Genomic DNA, 21,179 nt, shown 5'->3' on the forward strand with positions numbered 1-21,179 from the left:
CCGAGATTCATTCGCCTAAAGCCTACCATAGTTTTTGAAAAGTTAATTTTAACAAGTTACCATAATTGGGATGCGGGATATTATTTATTATACATCTTACAATATGTACACTGCTATGTGGTTGTTTATTACCAATAACACCTAGACTGTCCTTCCCTGTACCTTCCATATCCCAGGTACGTGGAGTTGATGACTAAGTACTTTTGTTTTCATCAGTAAAATGAATACATATTTAAGTTGTTTATAGAGCAACGCCTATCTTGTACTATTAAATATTTAATTTCTAGTTAATAGTTTACACAAGTATATATACACCGTTCTAGTAACAATAGATACACATCTGTGCAATTAATAATAATGCCACTTAAAGAAATAATAATATTGTGAATGAATACCTTTTATATTAGGTCTATTTTTATACGCCCACATGGAAATGTGATCGTATCCTGTCGTCGCCCCGTCCATACGTACGTATATACGTCTGTCCGTCGTCTACACTCTACAGACTACATTTATCATCTGTTTTGAAATTGATATTATGTTGTTTTCCTCAGTGAGGTGAAGAACCTATTTAATTTCAGTAATTTCCATTAAGTTCTTCTGGAGTTATGGCCCTTGTTGAACCTTGTGAACACTCGAATGATGAAAGTTATCATCCGATCTGTATGAAATTTATATGCACTATTTAAATTAGTGGATCGAAGAATCCTATTGAATTTCAGCAATGTCCGTCTGTTACTTCTAAATTTATGGCCCTTGTTTTACTTTGTTGAATTTGTGAACATTCGAATGACAAAAGTTATAATCCGATATGTAGTAAATTTATATGCATTATTTGAGTTAGTAAAACGAAAAAGCCCGTCGCTGCTGTGGGCGTATGTTTCGTTGCCCGGCAACCTATATTATTTCCTTTTAACATTTGGTCCTGGCTATTTATTTATTAGATTTTCATTTTCAAATTTCATAAAATACAACAAGTAAACTTCTTACAAAAGAATGTCAAAACTTGAAAGCTAGATATGGGGTAAACAATATGTATATCTGTGTGTGTGGCTGTGTGGTGGCCAGTGAGTGAAGCGGATGGTGTGGGTGTGTATGCGTGTGTGTGTATATGCTGTAATGTTTGTAGAGGTAATTTTGTTTCATTTCATATCTATATAACGTCCCTGTAGCAGCCCAATTGTATTAACCGAAACTATACTATTCAAAAAAAGTAGGGGATATTTGATTTTTAAGTGTTATTAAAGTCACCTAATGAAACTGACGAAGAAACAAATGACAAAATAAAATGAAGTTCACATTCATCGATTTATTCCAAATGATCGTTAGACTAAGTAAGGCACAGACTGACCATTATAAGGGTAAAATGATACCCGGGGTCAAACAGCAAAGTTACCACAGCATCACAACCAAGTCAGTAACGGGTAAATCCTCCTCTGTTTGCCAAACAAGCATTGATCCGACGTGGCATACTCCTAATGAGACGTCTAAGGTCATTTTGGTCCAGATTGTCCCATTCCTGTTGCAACGCAGCAGCAAGTTCTTGGACATTGGCAGGACGTTGTTGACGTTGACGTAACCTCTGTCCAAGCATGTCCCAGACATGCTCGATGGGGGAGAGGTCGGGACTCAGTGCTGGCCAAGGTAATGTGGTGATGTTCTGTTGTTGGAGGTAACCTGTAACGATCCTGGCCCTGTGACATCTTGCGTTGTCATCCTGGAAGATGAAACGGCGGCCATGACGTCGTGCGAACGGCACAACATGGACTGCCAAGATGTTGTCCCGGTAGTACTGGCCTGTAACACGCCCTGCAACAACACGTAAAGCCGTTCTTCCAGCAACAGTGATGCCTCCCCACACCATAACAGAACCACCCCCAAATCGATCATGTCTGATGACGTTAACGTCTTGGAAGCGCTCGTTTCGACGACGCCACACCCTCCTACGTCTGTCCAAAAAATCAACAGTGAACCTTGACTCATCTGAAAACATCACATTGCTCCAGCGTCGATTATCCCAGTGTTGGCGATCCCTACACCAACGACGTCTTGCCTGAATGTGATGATCTCTCAAACAAGGGATCACGCGAGGACGTCGGGCGCGAAGGTGACCCCTATGCAGTCGATTCCGAATCGTCTGGCCACTCACTCTCACACCAGTGTCTGTTTGAAGACGAGCGCTGATCTGATTTGCTGTGATGACACGATTTCTCAAGGCCAAGGTACGGATAAATCGATCCTGGGCTTGAGTTGTCGCCCTTGGTCGACCTGAGCGTGGTCTGTCCTGTACAGATTGTGTATCACGGTATCTGGACCATAGCCTGAATATGACAGATTGAGAAACATTCATCGTCCGCGCCACAACCGCCTGTGTTGTGCCGATCTGTAGCATGCCAAGGGCACGTAACCTTTCATTTTGGGTAAGCCGACGCATATCAAAATTTGTTTTCTGGTCACTAAAACAATTAAACTGATGTTTCCACCCTGGAATTCAATGCCACAATGACTGTAACATTCAAAGTCAGAGTCGTGCAAATCTTGGGTTGGACCCCCATGATGATCCCAAGCATCACCTGCATTCCATGCGGTAGCTATTGGTGCGTTTGGGCGTCACATGTAACTGGAAATGTTTCTTCTGTTAGGTTCTATAGTGACTTTTTTCGTAGTCATTTGCATATTTTAGTATTATGCCCCCAAAATCAAATATCCCCTACTTTTTTTGAATAGTATATATAAAATAACAACATTACATACTACACCCCCTAAAAAAAGGTTAAAAGTGAACCAATTTGAGGGTACTGATTTTTTATATGGTTGATGCCTTCGTAAGCAATATTAGAAGACTATATTAGATTTTTAACAATCTTTACAAGCAATATACAAATTCTTAAGCTAGTAATATTCATTCAGTAACTCGCCTCATTGACCTATTAAGGACTATTATATTCATATCTTGTACAGATGTATACACGCCTCATACTAATTTATTATCTATTCACTGAATTTAAATAGACAATAAACCAGAATAGAAGCTATAGACATGTAGTTAAATTAAGTCTGTTAACTACGAAAACGTCAAGAACTATTCAAATTGATCAAACCTAGCGTAAGTAAGGTCGTTAAAATGTTTTATTAGTGTCGTGTTTTCCACGACTCACACTATATACGTTTTATTATTGTTTAAAGTATCTTTGATCTCCACCCGTTAACGTCAAAGCCATTAAAACAAACATCGTCTTTTCAGCATATTGTGCATATTGTGTGTAGTTAATTATAATAATTGAAATATGTATTGTCTTGCCCCATTGTAATGTCTTTCAATTTAAAGTTGGTGTATCCTCCTTCTTTAAAGATATTCAGTCGTAAAATTGTTTCAAGGTCACTGTTAGGTTCGTTGATATTCTTTTGACGAGTCATATTCTGAGCTATATCCTAAGTATTATTTAGGCCAGGATTAACCGTGCCTAAAGAATCTTCGGTAAAATTCCCTCAAGTCTACGAAATTGTGATTGGTACATGATCAACATATTTAGAGATGCCTTCCCATGTACAAACTATGAAATTTGGTGATATATTTCGACAAAAACATATTCACACTAATTTATCTATCAAATGTTTGCTTCAAATCACTCTTTAATTGAAAAAAACCTACCTCATGACGTAGAAATGTACTTTAAGCAGTCTTGTTAGTAATGTAACTTGATATGGGGAGGGTGTGTGGGGGGAGGGGGTGGGCATTTACTGTTTATATTTGTCGTTACCATACATATCGAAGCCTAAATAAATTCTTGGATTATCTTCTGTCAACCTTTTTTTCCGCTGTTTATTCACCGGGTATTTGGTACGTGTAAAGCCACACTATTCCCACGATAGCTAACCATTCGATCAAGAAATAGCAAGGGCTCCCAAGTCAAGCTGGCAGATAATAAGCCGTCGGGTTGCCAGTTAGTGATACCCTGACAATTTTGCCCAGTGCTTGCCCCACGGGTGGTTTTCAGGGAATTCGGTATTTTTCTAGTAAGACTGGGCGTCTCTACCTTCCATATATACCAAATGTGCCATACTTTTATTGGAAATAACCACCCAATAAATATTTTCGTGATAATGTATCTTTAAGCCACAAGGCGAATATTACCTGCGGCTGCGGGTTTCCTTTGCTATATCTATATTACAAATTGACCCAATAATTACAATTTTAAGTCTTTCATTTTTTGCCTTAAGAAGAAATTCCCATAACACGCATAAGACAAGAATAAAACAAGTTTTTATATTTCATTACCGTGGTTAAAATGTTTGACAAAGACTTGGGATGTTTTCTTAAAGACGAGTTTAATACCAAGTGCTGGAAAACTGTACTAGGATTGTGATATATATAGAGAGAAATGGGGTTTAACGTCCACTCGACACAAACTAGGTCATTTCGGGACTAACATGGTTTAATTTTATTTACATAATTCGCTTGCGCGTAGGGGTCTTTAGCAGTGGGAGGAAACCGGAGGACCCGGAGAAAACCCTCGAGGTTGGACAGGCGACTCTACTCCTTGCCACGTACAACCGGGGATTCGAAACCACGCCAGTCGACTCAATGACAGACTTTATGATACAGCGCGCGCGCTAACCATTCAGCCATCCAACAACCCGTGATTCTATATAACCACATCGTGTAAGAACCACCTGTAGTGTGAACAGACAGCTATTTAATCAAGCGAATGAATGCCAAGACCAACCTTGAGAGTCAGAGAGAGAGAGAGAGAGAGAGAGAGAGAGAAAAATGGGGTTTAACGTCCACTCGACACAAACTACGTCATTTCGGGACTAACATATGGTTTAATTTTAATTTTATTTACATAATTCGCTTGCGCGTAGGGGTCTTTAGCAGTGGGAGGAAACCGGAGGACCCGGAGAAAACCCACGAGGTTGGACAGGCGACCCTACTCCTTGCCACGTACAACCGGGCATTCGAAACCACGCCAGTCGACTCAATGACAGACTTTATGATACAGCGCGCGCACGCTAACCATTCAGCCATCCCCCCCCCCCCTTGAGACTCAAGTTATGTAATAAATATATGGATCTCAAGAGCAGTGTAATGTCAACTGTTGAGTCGTAGATCACTCTTAAGGACACATTAAGATACCGGACTTCGCGGATATATTTTAAGTTTCATCAAAATCAGATAAACGTTCTGACTTCCAGAAGGTCCAGAACTATTTGGGTATGTGGATCGGCCAATTTGTCGAGCAGTTTCGGTCCGATTTCACGAAATTCGAACTCAACCTTCTTTATGGTTTAACAGAGATATATTGAAACGAATTTGTTTTTAAATCGGACAAAAATATCGCGCGAGTATCGAAAAGAACCGAGATATTTGGGATATAAATATACGTTTTAAGTTATCATCAAAATCGGATGAAAATTGTGACCTCTAGGAAAATACATACTCTTACACTATTTGCGTACATGAAACGACCATTTTGTCGGTCAGTTTCGGTCCAATTTTCACGAAACTCGAACTCAACCGTCATTGTGGTGTAAGGGTGACATTTGTAAACGGTGTTGTGAATCGGATAAAAATTGTAATCTCTAGGGGGTCCACGAGCTAAGAATGTGAATTTTCGTACAATTAGGGTGTAACAGTGATATATTTGAACGGTTTTATACGCCCACAATTGCTTGTGAACGCCCTACGGGCTCAAGTTCATATCCAATTAAAATTTATACATATTGTTTAAGATCATGAGACGATGAATCCAGTTGATTTTCAACGATGTCCGATAGTTACTGCCTAAGTTATGGCCTTGGTCACTCCTAAAAAATCTTGCGGACGCTCTGGGGGCATTGACTTTATATTTAATACAGTATTTAAGGTTATGAGACGAAGAATTCTATTAATTTTCGACGATTTCCGATAATTACCGCCAGAGTTAGGCCCTTGAACACTTTGAAATATCCTGTGGAACCTTTTTAGAGGCTAGGTAATATTCGATTGAGTTATGAGCCTTGATCACTTTGAAATAATTTGTGGAACCTTTAGAGGCTAAGTTAATATTCGATTGATACAGTGTTTAAGGTACACAAAGATGCCTATTGATTTTCAACGATTTACATGAGACGAAGAAGCTTGTTGATTTTCAAAGATTTCCTATAATTACTGCCATAGTTAAGGCCCTTGATCACTCTAAAAAATCTTGTGGACGCACTAGAAGCTAAAGTTGATATCCAATTGACTTTTGTGAGACGAAGAAGCTTATCAATTTTCAATGATTTTCAATAATTATGACAATTGATATTAAATGTTTTGCATGCTAATTTTTTAAGAACAGGGCAGAGCTAGAAGCCAAATGGGTTGTTACTCGTAGTGTGTTGTAAATCTTTATGCGACAACCCGTGTTGACTTAGCTGCTCTGGGCGTATGTTTCGTTGTCTGGCAACCTATCTTCAATTTTTTTTTATTGTACTTTGTCTACGTAGTGCAAATATATCTTGGGGAATTGACCCAGGTATGATTAGGTATGTTATCAAGAATAACAGTGGGTAAACCAAATTACCCTATAACTCTTCTGCCAAACCATCAACACATGTAGACATGAGTGTAGTGCATAATGCATCACGTACGTACATATTTTATTTATTTAGGCATAAGTGTAGTACACAATGCTTTACGTACGTACATATTTCATAATTAAGAATTGTTGTTGGCGACCATCAGCATTATATATAGTATTTTAATCTTCAAAATTCATCGGTCTCTCGTAGATATAAAAATGCCATGCGAATGATAGAATGTGCTAGGCTAGTTAACGTGATACTATTTCACTTTTTCGAGGTTAAGATAGCTGACTAGTCTTCCAGAATTTATTAAAGCGATACATTAACAGTAAATTTTTAATAGAAATGATAATACTAAACAGGAATGATGCTTTAATTGACATGCCCATTTAGAAATTGACACAAACCAGAAACTTCCTGTATGATTTGATGTCCTTCCCCGTTTCTTTGGTACATAATACGTACATCTGGTTGATCTTATTAAATGGACCTATAAATTCTAGAAACTTCTGGATCTACTAGACCATGATGGTTATCATTGTTTACTGTCTCTCAATCTCCATTTTAACCCGTGAGTTACTTGAAAGTACTAGTTCTATTGATTTTGATTCCGGGTCGGTTCTTCATACTGCGATATGTATGTATATGACCATGAACGCGAGATTTCTGGTGTGATTAAGCACTGTGTCAGCAAAGGGTTCATAGATTAGCAAAAAAATCGCTCATTAGCTTCGATATCACGCAATTGGAGGGTTGTATCGTATGTGTTAGCTGTATTTCTTTATTATATTATATGTTTTATCAAAGTGTTTTTAATGCCGGTCATTGATCAAGGCAAGGTTTTGGGACGCCTAAATTCGATTCTAGCAAATTCTATTGATTCGGTGTCTAGGGTGTCAAATTTACTTTGAAGCAAAGCTCATCTATCTCCCCACTTTCTCCAATATATCGATTTGTTTTAGGAAACGGTGATTTGGATAAACACTCTTTGAGGTTATGAATCGATGCAAATTTGTCCTCATCCACTGAACGGTTCTTCTCACTTTTCACTAATATGACTGTTTATATTCAACGGCTTTTTATATTTACAAAAGCTACTTTTAAAGAAATATTATTGCTCAAGGTGGTTGAAAGACATTCCGTACACTTTGTTCCAATTTGAAAATGTCAATCAAGAAGTATGCCCTGAAGGTCGTCATCGAACATTTCTTGTATATAAAATGTCTGTCACCACAGATCTGTTTTCCTGTATTTGCCGAACATGTTATCATAGCATGTTACAGTCATAGTTATGTTTAGACTTTTTGAATCTGGCGTTCTTATTTAATCAGTACATATGCATATATGCATATAATTAGGGTTTCACACTGCGTAGCTTGTGTGAGTTTTTGTTATGATTATTATTCTTTTTATTATTATTATTCTTTTTCCATTTTGATTAGATCTCAGCAAATGATTGTCGCATCGTTACGATTTCTTCGGTTTTTTTCTGGGAAAGTGTGTGTGACTTAGAAGATAAAGCTGTTTTGAACGTTCTGCGACAATGCGAAATGTCCGAAATCACCGGAGTTGTTGTTTTTAAAAATGTTGCAATTATTTTCACAACAATCGTTAAATTTTATCTTCGCAGATATAAGGCGCCAAATTTAGAAAATTTAAATTTTTACAAAAAAACCTTTTTTATTTATGAATATTTTTTAGTCGTGTTTTACACAGAATTAAAGAGTCATCTGACTTGAGCAAAGAATGTGAATTTTTTTGTCTCAGTAATTTTCCTTGGCCGCCATTGGCTAATTCAGTTTTTCAGTCCTAGATTAATTATTTATTGTTCGATTTGTATAAAACAAAGTCCATATGCTCAGTTGTCTTAATTGTATTTTTTTTTGTTACCGATAGAGTTATCTGTCGACACAGGAAAGCAAATATTATTTTTTTTAAAACTGATATAACTAAAAGAGTATGCCCTTTAAAGGCGCAAAAAGGTGTGAGCTCGTTTGTTTTTTTTTTAATTTCGATTTCATTTTCGAGCAAATTCGATTAAAGGGTGAAAAAAGGTGTAAAATTGACCTATTTACAACCCATTCAGACTTATCAAATTTTAATATATTTCAACGTAACTTTGACAAACTTGTAGCTATAATCCGTACGAAGAAAATGTATGTTAAAATTAGTTTGTAATATAAGCAGTTGCCTAGAAATGGACAATTTTGCATAAGTCTCTGTTTTCGTTATTTTGCCTGTAAAATAGTCAATTATTATTGGATTTTCATAAAAGGGACACCATTTGATTCAAAAAGCTAGTATGCGTCATATCAAATTGATTAAAATTTAAAATTGACACCGGAAGTGGCGCCATTTTGTCAAAAACTGCATTTTTAACTTTTAAAATCAATATTTTTTCCAACCAAGAATTATTTAATATTTATTAACAATTTTAACTTTTGGTTTAAATTCACATATTAATAAAATTCATACGGTCATATATATATATATATATATATATATATATATATATATATATGATAAAAATGTTTCTAACTTGTTCGGTTGGGGAGAAATAAACAGTTTTCTACAAGTCACTTTTGAAGGTTTTTGGTCCATAAAAGTGTCAATTATTATTCAATTGTCATAAAATTTTCACCGTGTGATGCCTAGTCTCCTAGACTATGTTATAAAAATAATTTAACATTTTTAGTATCACCGGAAGTAATGTCATTTTGGCAAAAACTGTATTTTTAGCCTTCAAAACAGATATTTTATTCAAATGAGTCTGATTTGTAATGTTTTTAAAATTATGATATTTGATTCCAATCAACAAATAGAATAAACTCATACGATCATACAGACTTTATCATTTTCATTATCACCGGAAGTAATGTAATTTTGTCAGGATCATTAACATGTAACAAATGTATAACATGAATTGATTGCTGGATTTGGTGATTCTGCGTCCATTTTGTTTCATGCGTGCAATGCTTATGTGGAAACCTGTTTAACGTTTTCATTGGTACCGGAAGTGACATAAGTTCAAGGGTAATGTGGCACCCGTGAAACCCGTCATTACTGCATCGTAGTTCTAGTTCTACATATATTTAAAATTTAATTAATTTCATATATATAACATGACAAAGTTATGGATAATTGAAATTTTGACAAAGTGGTTTAATACCGATTGGTCCTATATGGCGGAATACATTTTAAAGTGTAGGCAGTTTTTTTTTTAAATATCTCCATTAACTATATTTTGGATATAAGAAGCATAAGCATATAGATATATACTATTCAAAAAAAGTAGGGGATATTTGATTTTTAAGTGTTATTAAAGTCACCTAATGAAACTGACGAAGAAACAAATGACAAAATGAAATGAAGTTCACATTCATCGATTTATTCCAAATGATCGTTAGACTAAGTAAGGCACAGACTGACCATTATAAGGGTAAAATGATACCCGGGGTCAAACAGCAAAGTTACCACAGCATCACAACCAAGTCAGTAACGGGTAAATCCTCCTCTGTTTGCCAAACAAGCATTGATCCGACGTGGCATACTCCTAATGAGACGTCTAAGGTCATTTTGGTCCAGATTGTCCCATTCCTGTTGCAACGCAGCAGCAAGTTCTTGGACATTGGCAGAACGTTGTTGACGTTGACGTAACCTCTGTCCAAGCATGTCCCAGACATGCTCGATGGGGGAGAGGTCGGGACTCAGTGCTGGCCAAGGTAATGTGGTGATGTTCTGTTGTTGGAGGTAACCTGTAACGATCCTGGCCCTGTGACATCTTGCGTTGTCATCCTGGAAGATGAAACGGCGGCCATGACGTCGTGCGAACGGCACAACATGGACTGCCAAGATGTTGTCCCGGTAGTACTGGCCTGTAACACGCCCTGCAACAACATGTAAAGCCGTTCTTCCAGCAACAGTGATGCCTCCCCACACCATAACATAACCACCCCCAAATCGATCATGTCTGATGACGTTAACGTCTTGGAAGCGCTCGTTTCGACGACGCCACACCCTCCTACGTCTGTCCAAAAAATCAACAGTGAACCTTGACTCATCTGAAAACATCACATTGCTCCAGCGTCGATTATCCCAGTGTTGACGATCCCTACACCAACGACGTCTTGCTTGAATGTGATGATCTCTCAAACAAGGGATCACGCGAGGACGTCGGGCGCGAAGGTGACCCCTATGCAGTCGATTCCGAATCGTCTGGCCACTCACTCTCACACCAGTGTCTGTTTGAAGACGAGCGCTGATCTGATTTGCTGTGATGACACGATTTCTCAAGGCCAAGGTACGGATAAATCGATCCTGGGCTTGAGTTGTCGCCCTTGGTCGACCTGAGCGTGGTCTGTCCTGTACAGATTGTGTATCACGGTATCTGGACCATAGCCTGCTTATGACAGACTGAGAAACATTCATCGTCCGCGCCACAACCGCCTGTGTTGTGCCGATCTGTAGCATGCCAAGGGCACGTAACCTTTCATTTTGGGTAAGCCGACGCATATCAAAATTTGTTTTCTGGTCACTAAAACAATTAAACTGATGTTTCCACCCTGGAATTCAATGCCACAATGACTGTAACATTCAAAGTCAGAGTCGTGCAAATCTTGGGTTGGACCCCCATGATGATCCCAAGCATCACCTGCATTCCATGCGGTAGCTATTGGTGCGTTTGGGCGTCACATGTAACTGGAAATGTTTCTTCTGTTAGGTTCTATAGTGACTTTTTTCGTAGTCATTTGCATATTTTAGTATTATGCCCCCAAAATCAAATATCCCCTACTTTTTTTGAATAGTATATGTTGGTAAGTTTATTTCGTATTGTTTGTGGTTGTATGATGCTCATTGGTGATACATGCAAAGGCACGTGCAACCCGTATAATTGAACTAATATCAAATTATATCAGTTACATGACATCTATCACCATTTACTTTTGCCTGTGGATTTTATAAATAGTTAATCCAGTGTAAGCTTTAATTATTCCCCATCGATCAGTTGTAATTTTGTCAAACGTTCATCAATTATCATAATTTTGCCATTTGTATTTATGAAATGATTTACATTTTGGATATTGTATGTAAAATATGCATATCTTTTCCTGTCGGTCAGTTTTTACAATAATGTTGGTGTTATAGAGTGACAAAAGAATGATCAGAGAAGGACTTTACATAATCCCCAGGTTGAACGTTATTTTGGTCGACTGAATTGTGATGTAGTATTTTAATTATGCCTTCTCAGACTAGTATTGTAATAGTTATTAACCATATAAGCCCGCTTCCTCTAATTACTTGGCGATCCTGTACGTTTTAAGACTGTTGATTTGATGTAAAATGTACGTGTAAGCATTGACATCCATAAAACGATTAATTATCCATGTGTGCGTCCATTTTTACAGACGATATCGATAAAGATAAGTAATTTGTCGACTTTCTGTACTGGAAAATATCCAAGTAACTATACACTCCATCAATTAACTGTGACAACACCGAATTTTCTGTTTAAATAGCACTGAAGGAATTGTGGATCAAATAAAGTATCAATTAGAAAAATAAATAATATACATTTTCAAACGTACAGACAAGAGAGTCTGAACTTACCGTTGTTGCTCTAAAGTATTCACTACTACTCTTATTAACACAAACCGCCTGTCAAATTCCCTCCTCCAGGCAATTAAGAACAGAACCAATTTCTTCATCGGCAAAAGTTCATCAATATTGCAAAATTTAGAACTGCATAGTATATACCGTTAATTATTTGACCCTTTTGGAGGTAATCCACCATGAGAACACCCTCAGTATCCCAGAATACGGAGGCCATCACCTTTCCAGCCGATGAATCAGTCTTTGCATTTTTTGGGGTCGGCGACGTCACATGTTTCCAATGTTTTGACCGCTCTTTTGTTTCTGGCTGAAAGTGGTGGACCCAAGTTTCATCCATAGTAACAATTTGTTTTAGGAAGCGGTCAGGATCAGTTTCAAATAAGGCTAGATTCTCTTCTGACATGATGTGTCTTGAACGCTTTTGATCAGGCGCCAAAAGCTTTGGCACCCATCGTGCCGAAACCTTTGTCATTTCCAAAGTTTCAGTGATAATAGAATGCTGTCTCGGCCACGCTTGAATTCAGCTGACCACCTTTTAATTGTGGAATAAGAAGGAGCATCATCTCCTAATGTCTCAACCATATCATGTATGGCTTTCGGTGTTAGACCATTTTTATGCAGATACTTAATCACAGCTCTCGCCTCGATATGGTTCATTTTCTGATAACAACAGACCCTACTTGATTGTTATGACCTGTCAAAACCAAACAGTTTAACCGAATGTGATGAAAGTTTGTGACAGAGCCCAAGAAACATAATAGTGCACATGCAAAACGTGGTATCATTGTGTTGCACGGTTTTCCAATTGAGGCTCACTACTTATCAATCACCCCTCGTATCTTTAATCATATACTAGCAGGATACCCGGCTTCGCTCGGGGGTCATACCTCCGAAACCGGAAGTGGTAGACTAACGCCACCTGGCCTATGTTACTCCCCGGTCCGAGCTACCCCTATACCCCAAATTTCAGACTCGGGGCAGACCTAGTGTAGCCGCCAACCCCGAACAGACAGACAGACAGACAGACAAACGACAGTCACAAATATATATATAGACTAGCAGGATACCCGGCTTCGCTCGGGGATCATAACTCCGAAACTGGAAGTGGTAGACTAACGCCACCTGGCCTATGTTACTCCCCGGTCCGAGCTACCCCTATACCCCAAATTTCAGACTCGGGGCAGACCTAGTGTAGCCGCCAACCCCGAACAGACCGGCTTCGCTCGGGGGTCATAATTTCGAAACCGGAAGTGGTAGACTAACGCCAACTGGCCTATGTTACTCCCCGGTCCGAGCTACCCCTATACCCCAAATTTCAGACTCGGGACAGACTTAGTGTAGCCGCCAACCCCGAACAGACAGACTTCGCTCGGGGGGTCATAACTCCGAAACCGGAAGTGGTAGACTAACGCCACCTAGCGTATGTTACTCCTCGGTCCGAGCTACCCCTATACCCCAAATTTCAGACACGGGGCAGACCTAGTGTAGCCTCCAACCCCGAACAGACCGGCTTCGCTCGAGGGGTCATAACTCCGAAACCGGAAGTGGTAGACTAACGCCACCTGGCCTATGTTACTCCCCGGTCCGAGCTACCCCTATGCCCTAAATTTCAGACTCGAGGCAGACCTAGTGTAGCCGCCAACTCCGAACAGACAGACAGACAGACAGACAAACGACAGTCACAAATATATATATAGAAGATAGATAGATAGAGACGGTATTACTGTATGTTGAGGGGGTGGACGTAATATATTGAATGGGATTCCTAATTAGTTCAAACATGCATACATATTTAATTGATTATCTGCCTATTTTATCACCATAACATCAATACATTTTATTTGCTTTAATCAGTGCCGTAACGTGAATATTCTTCTCAATCATCTAACTGGATACATGACATGTACAGAAAGAATTTCAAAATTTCAAATATACCAGTAGCTAGGTCACACTTTCTGATGAACGTCCTTCTCTTTTGCCTACTCTTATTTCGAATTTCTCCTGTATGGGGTTCTTTTACGTACATACCAATGTGCACCGATTGTGGCCTACTCTTATTTCGAATGGTTTTTACGTGCAAACCAATGTGTACACGGAACCTCGGTTTTTCGTCCCATCCGAACTGCTAGACTTTCTTAGAATTTCAGAAAATTTGTCGAGCTATATAATATGACCTGTATTATGTTGTCTTCAAAAAATACCATAATGGGTTTGTGCAATAACCTTTATCCTAACTGAGAATACGTGTCGATGTTGGTGTTCACCTTTGAAGATGAATCACGTGATGGGTAGGGGGGCATTTTTATGAACATGATTGGTGTACGAAAAGGGCAGCTGTTTGTCTAACGCCTTCTGAAACAATTTTCACTGGCCAATTTTTTGCATGGGGAACGTGATCTCAGCCTCGGACCAGGCACTGTTTCTTTGCCAGGCTCACTGTCTTTCACTATCTAGGTTTTAATCCCTGAAATTCCTGGTTAGCGAGCAGCACCTTACTAAATGAGCCACCTGAAAATTTTATTTAAAAAAATAGTAATTTCGGCTTTTGTTATGAATGTGTTACTTTCAGGAATCGTTAAAACCAGAACCCCTTTGTGGTTAATGTGTCCACAAGTTGACTCCCATTTACACTATCGTCATTGTCAATGTCAATAGTATCTGTACCACTCTGATTAATTGGCTTACCTATTGTACGTTCAATGTCCTTGTTGCTCGTTTTCTCAAATTCCTCACAATACGTGATCACTTTATTTAGGAAATCAACATATTTCTCATGTTGCATGGAACATCTAGATTCAGTCTCACATTCTAGGCAACTTCTCGGCACTTTATGTTGTTCAACGCAACAATTATATTCCTTGTGATCGAAGATAGATCGGCATTCTTCTGTGTTGTCGCAGTCACTTAACTATTATTGTCGACCATTGTTTCCCATAGTAGTAAATGATCCGGTTTTATATAATTTGGGTGTTGGCCAATAATATATAACGTAAAAACCGCAAATGGTTTTAACAGGTGTAATCTTTCTTGCAGGGGTGCATGCACACGCAACAACTTATCAACGGTTCGGATGTATAATCTTGAAGGGCAATTACATTGCTTAGCATAACAAGATCGACCTGAACATGGTCGTGATTGTTTTGCGATAACCGCTGATTAATAAACAATATCACCAATGTTTTATTTTTTAAGAGGGGGTGGGGGATGATTGGTCTAAAGCGTGCGTTCTAGATCGTAAAGTCAGCCATAGATTCAAGTATTGTGATACATGTTTAGATCCAGTGAATATTAATAATTTCGTTCCTCAAGGTAACTTACTACTCCAGAACATTGGGTAGGTAACTAGACCAGCCTGGTGATCAGGTCTCGTAAAATATCTTGAAAAAAGTTTAAATCCATGCAGATTAACTATATATTCTCTTTTTGTCTTAAATTAAAACCAAAACAAGGGCAATTCGTTATAGGCCTGCGTGCTTAGAAACCCAACTAAACAAACTATGCATTTTTGGAAAGCTTAAACCCAAGGGCACAAATTCACATAGTTCCAAGCAAAATAGGGTTAGATGAAAATCGTGATAATTGTCAACTAAATGATATAGTTATACTAATAATTCTGAAGTTGACATAAAATTAAATCGTAACGAAAATACCCGATGTCTTCATCCTCGGCCAGGAATAGTGTATTAAGTCATCTTCAGAAATGTTATAGTATAACTATACAATTTACTTGACAATTATAACGATATTCGTCTGCCCTAAATCAAGTTTGTGCAAACATTTTGCTTGGAACTAATCGGAATTAGTTCAAAAATATGCTCATCTATTTTATAGTGGTCGTAGATTCTAGTTTGCAATGTGTGTGTGTGGGGGGGGGGGGGGATGTAGTTATAGTTTTCACCCTAGAAATTCTGGTCACAGGCCTATTACGGTAGTTACGTGTTTCCCAGGATATAGGGCTCACAACTATTATTCAAGTTTTTTATGAGAAAGCAACTCAGTCGCTTCATGGGTAAATTTTTGTGATTTAGCCTACATTCTCAAAACCCGTGCTCAAATATATTGGAGAATCCGGATTGTACACAAAACACAGAATCGGGTGTTGTGTAATTTTTGAGAATAACCATACAGGAAATAAAAATGTTGCCTTGTTTAAGATCAAAATAATGGGAGCTGTTTAATTTACATTCCGTTTCATTTTAAAATAATATTAGCTTTACAATTTGGTAATTAGTATTCTCTTTCTCTCAATGGTAACCAAATTATCAGGGGTTTATTTTACAGACGGATAACTACGTTAGTCAAAGGGTTTTTTCATCATAAGTACATTCACGATGAAAATAAAATCAACTAAATCCATCATTTCCTTTAGTGTAAAGACATTGTAACTTTTATTGCTGGAAGTGATAATGGGAGTTTTCTAGGTGCTTGGTTAGATATAAAACCAGATATGTTTGTAGTATCCCCGTGAGTATATTATACCGACAATTCTGAGACTAACTGATAAAATATTCACCTTAAATAAACAGGTTTGACAAGGGCTAAAGACTCGAACTGTCGGTTTAAATCTTCACAAAGCTAGAATCCATTGTCATATTATAAATTATTGTCTGAAAACATTTTAGTCTTTCATATATCAAAATCGAGGCATTACGTTCAATTTTCACAGGAATTAATCAATGCAGTCACAAAATCAACCCTTATATTACATAATGTTATCTCTGTAAAAAAAATCTACGATTACAATGGGGTTTATATTCTAACCAAATGCCAGCCTGGTAACCCAATATATTTAAGGCTTATCAACCCTCCCCCTTAAGTTGCTGGAAAAGGGGACCTAACAGGCACTCGCGTATGTTTTTATTTGAAATGTACATTTTCCACTGTTTGAATTAAAGGTTTACAACAGTGTTAAAATGGTTTTCTGTGTTGAATTACTGTATTACACTGAGCTTTAAGGGTGTTTCCACTCTCCATTATATTTTAGTAATATTGGTGGGTGGAATTATTGGTATTTCTAGATGTACAGTAACGTTGAGCTTTGATTTTTCTTTTGATTTTTCATCTTCAATCATTTACAAGCTAAATAACGTACATGTTTTGGGTCCATCAAAAAACGGTGTAATTAATAGCAATATTCCAACATTGCGTTTGATTAAGAGGGTACAGTTACTTTGAGCTTTGATTTTTTTTGATTTTTTTTTTTGTTCCACCTGGTATTGGAAGGCAGCAATGCCAAGTAGGCTAGGGCTGCTATGATAAACTACATCTAAATATGTAGTATTTACAGCTTTGTATCCAATATACAACTTCAAGGGATAGTATTTACTCCATATATCTTTATTACTAGCTTTGCATAGTCTTGCTTCCCACCATATTTCATTTTTGCCTAACTCTCCACTATCATTTTCTGTTAATGGAGTATATACATATTTGCAACACCTTTGCTTACCAAAGAGAAATTCGAGTGGTTTAGGTCTGATTGGTTGGGGTAGAGGAGAATAGCATTGGGATATTAGGCTTAATTTCCACTATTTTGGAATGGCTAATTTGAGTGCTACACATTGAAAAAATGCGCCTTCAATTTATATATCGATTTCAGTTTCTCAAATGTTTTAAACTTTCCGTTTATGCCAATCTTTTATAAAGTATAATTTTATATCAGCATTAAACCATAAAGGTTGCAAAGCAATTTGTGTATAATTTCCATTATTGGTTTTGTTAACTTTGAAAACATAGTCTGTCCAGGCTTTCAGGACGTCTTTCCAAAACGGGTTAATGGTCTCTAATTTTATTGACCGGAGTCATTCTGAACCAACTGCAAATATATTGTATGGTACTTTCATCAAGCCGCAGTCAAGGAATTTGAACTAGGGAATTGACTCTCATTTATTGATTATTTCCGTTAGGTTTAAACCAACTTGTTTATAAGTTTTTTTTTATTTTAGTTCGTTTAATTTTATCTACAACGTTACTCCATAGAAAATTATAAATTGTTTTTTTTTCAGTTTTCTTAAATATTGCATTTTCTGGATTTGGTAGCGCAATTAGAAAATGACTAATTTTTGTTATAATAAAGCTTTGAACTTTGATACTGTTTTGTTTTAGTAATTACTGGTACTTTTAGATTTACTGTTACCTTAAGCTCTAGATGTGTTTCGGCTCTCCATTATTTTTAGTATTGAGGATTTTCCGTATTATATGACAAGTAGTATCAGACGAAAACCTCAGCATATTTTCCACCTTCTGCAACTGCCACCGCTTCTTTTAGCTAAAAGGAGAGATAAGTAACCAATACATTGTTTCATTTACTTACTGATAAAGCTTTGGGATGACAATCCCAAAGACTGTCAACATTGCTCTGAATCAATAGAAATGCATTTTCTTGAGCATATCAGTTGACGCCATTTACTCTCACAATTTGTGTGTTGATAATTTAGAGTCAATACTATGTCGTTATTCAGAATCTTGTAAACGGAATATGGTGGAAATCGCCATTTCGCTCTTTTCGATTAAAATTCTGTGTATCTACATGTATAAATATAGTTATCTAGCTCCCTCAACACATATTAGTCCGATTAGGTTTGTTACATAATTCTCATCCGTCGGCTTTTCGGGTAGAAATCGTGGAATAAGCTTTATTTTGTAGGTTTTGATGTTTAATGACAAAAAACAATGTTGGCATTTTTTTCTGAGTAGGTCTTCATAGTATGGGAGGCCATTATCTGAGGGCAGCCATTTTGCGATAATATTGCAACTTATCTTTTTATTTTCACCTTATTTATAATGTTATCAACTGTGATTTAGCAATATATTAATATTGGCAGGGGTCGTGACTGTATTTCAGATAATTTCCCATCACTTCAGGAAGATATTTCTGTCAGTTACAGCTGTGTAAAATGACCACAAGTTTACCTATTTGCATATTTTCCAAGATGACGGCCATTTTTGGCGGGAAAATGGGACGATGCGCTGATATTGATTAAACATGCATTATGCAAGAGCTGAATCTGCCTATTGCAGGTCTTTCTTTAGGCCTGAAATGTTTTCTAAAGTATTAATTAGACATTAATTAACTGATCCAGGCCTTAATCAACTCTCGATTTCTCCGATATTAAATAGATTAGAATGGTTCAGCGATACTTTGATTTAATCAAATATGGAGGACCGAGACTTAGCTTCGATCAACCAGTACAGTGGTTGAAATTATTGCACACGTCTGTCAAACCTTCAAAGGCTAATATCGCTTGCAATAGAGTAATTTGAATGAAATTTTCAAATTATTCATTTTACATCATCTACTTTCGAACTATTATAGCAAGAATGGCTTATTCTTTATCTAAATCTTACATAATGTATCTATAAGTAGTTGTCTATGGTATCAGGATATATGTTTTCGGTGTGCAGATTCCCTTTCTGCCGTATACAACTGTGTTGACATTTTTTCCGAGTAGGTCTTCAGAGACCATTATCTGAGGGTAGCCATTTTGCGATAATATTGCAACTTATTATTTTATGTTCACCTTTTTTATAATGTTATCGACATATCAACTGTGATTTAGCAATGTATTATTATTGGCAGGGGTCGTGACTGTATTTCAGATGTTTTCCCATCACTTCATGAAGATATTTCAAAGATGGTGACCATTTTTTTGCGGGAAAATCGGACGATGTGCTGATTTTGATTAAGTAGTAGTGTTTGGTGTCAATCAGGGGCATAATTCCATTTCTGTCAGTTACAACTGTGTAAAATGATCACAAGTTTACCTATTTGCATATTTCCAAGAAGACAGCCATTTTTGGCGGGAAAATGGGACGATGCGCTGATAATGATTAAGTAGTCGTCTATGGTATCAGGATATGTTTTCGGGGTGCAGATTCTCTTTCTGCCGTGTACAACTGTGAAAAATAATCACAAGTGTACCTATTTTACATATTTCCAAGATGATGTCCATTTTTGGCGGGAAAATGGGGCGATGCACTGATATTGATTAAGTAGTCGTCTATGGTATCAGGATATATGTTTTCGGAATGCAGATTCCATTTTTGCAGTATACAACTGTGTAAAATGATCACATATTTAGAATATTTCCAATATGGCTGCCATTTGTGGCGGGAAAATGGGACGATGTGCTGATTTTGATTAAGTAGTCGGGTTTTTGTGCAGTTCGATTTCTGCCATTTCCAACTGGATGAAATGATGGTATGTTCATCCATTCAGCATATTTCTAAGATGGCCACCTTTTGTTGCAGGACATGTTCTAAACACATTAATGAAAAGGTTTCTGAATCCATTTCTGCTATGTATAAGCTTGTAGCATGTTCCCGAAAGCCAGTACCGGGAAAATAGCACATTGATTTGGTCGATCGCGTTTTAGTGATTGGGCTCCAATCTGATTTTAAAACTTGGTGGCTTCATCGAGACTTTCAGTTTATGTTGTCTGTCAGTTATAGATACAAAATTAACGATGGTTAAAATGTGAAACTATTGAAAAGATAATTAATAAATTAAAAAGTAGAACATAAATGTATATTATAAAGCGGTATACAAAGAATTAAAAAAAACAAGGACTGCAAATGAAATAGTAATACTTGCTATAAGAAACCTTTGTGGCATAGATTATATTATCAACTGGCCCCGAGCTGCGTGTGGAAGGAGTCGTTCGAAGAAATAGTGTCACGTTGGAAAAACAAACTATATCACCACTCAAACTACGACGTGAAAGTCTCTGCCATAACCATTGAAAGAACTGGTGGCCGTGATGTCAAAGTGACCGGCCACGTTGTTGTGTAAGTGGTAACATACTTTACGTTTCCAACTCAACAGCATTCCACGTGCTCTTTCCACATTCAGCGTGGAAGTCAGTTGATAACTTAATATATGCCACGAGGACTTCTTAGCGTCTATTTCACTTACAGCCACGTCCCCCCACCTTTAACCACGTTGCCGCCAGACTGAAACGAAGCTCCTGGCCGCATGCTTGCTACGCTGTTACGGCCTTTATGTCTATATAGGGAAGACA

General features: G+C 37.5%; 1 protein-coding gene across 3 annotated transcripts in view; it reads left to right on the forward strand.

Moving 5' to 3' along the window:
* LOC126823268 (cyclic nucleotide-gated olfactory channel) overlaps window positions 1-21,179 on the forward strand; it is a 186,083-nt gene that overhangs the window by 51,322 nt on the left and 113,582 nt on the right. The gene's annotated exons all lie outside the window — the stretch shown is intronic.

This window comes from Patella vulgata, chromosome 6, assembly GCF_932274485.2.
Source record: "Patella vulgata chromosome 6, xgPatVulg1.2, whole genome shotgun sequence".
In the NCBI taxonomy this organism is placed as follows: Eukaryota; Metazoa; Mollusca; class Gastropoda; family Patellidae; genus Patella; species Patella vulgata.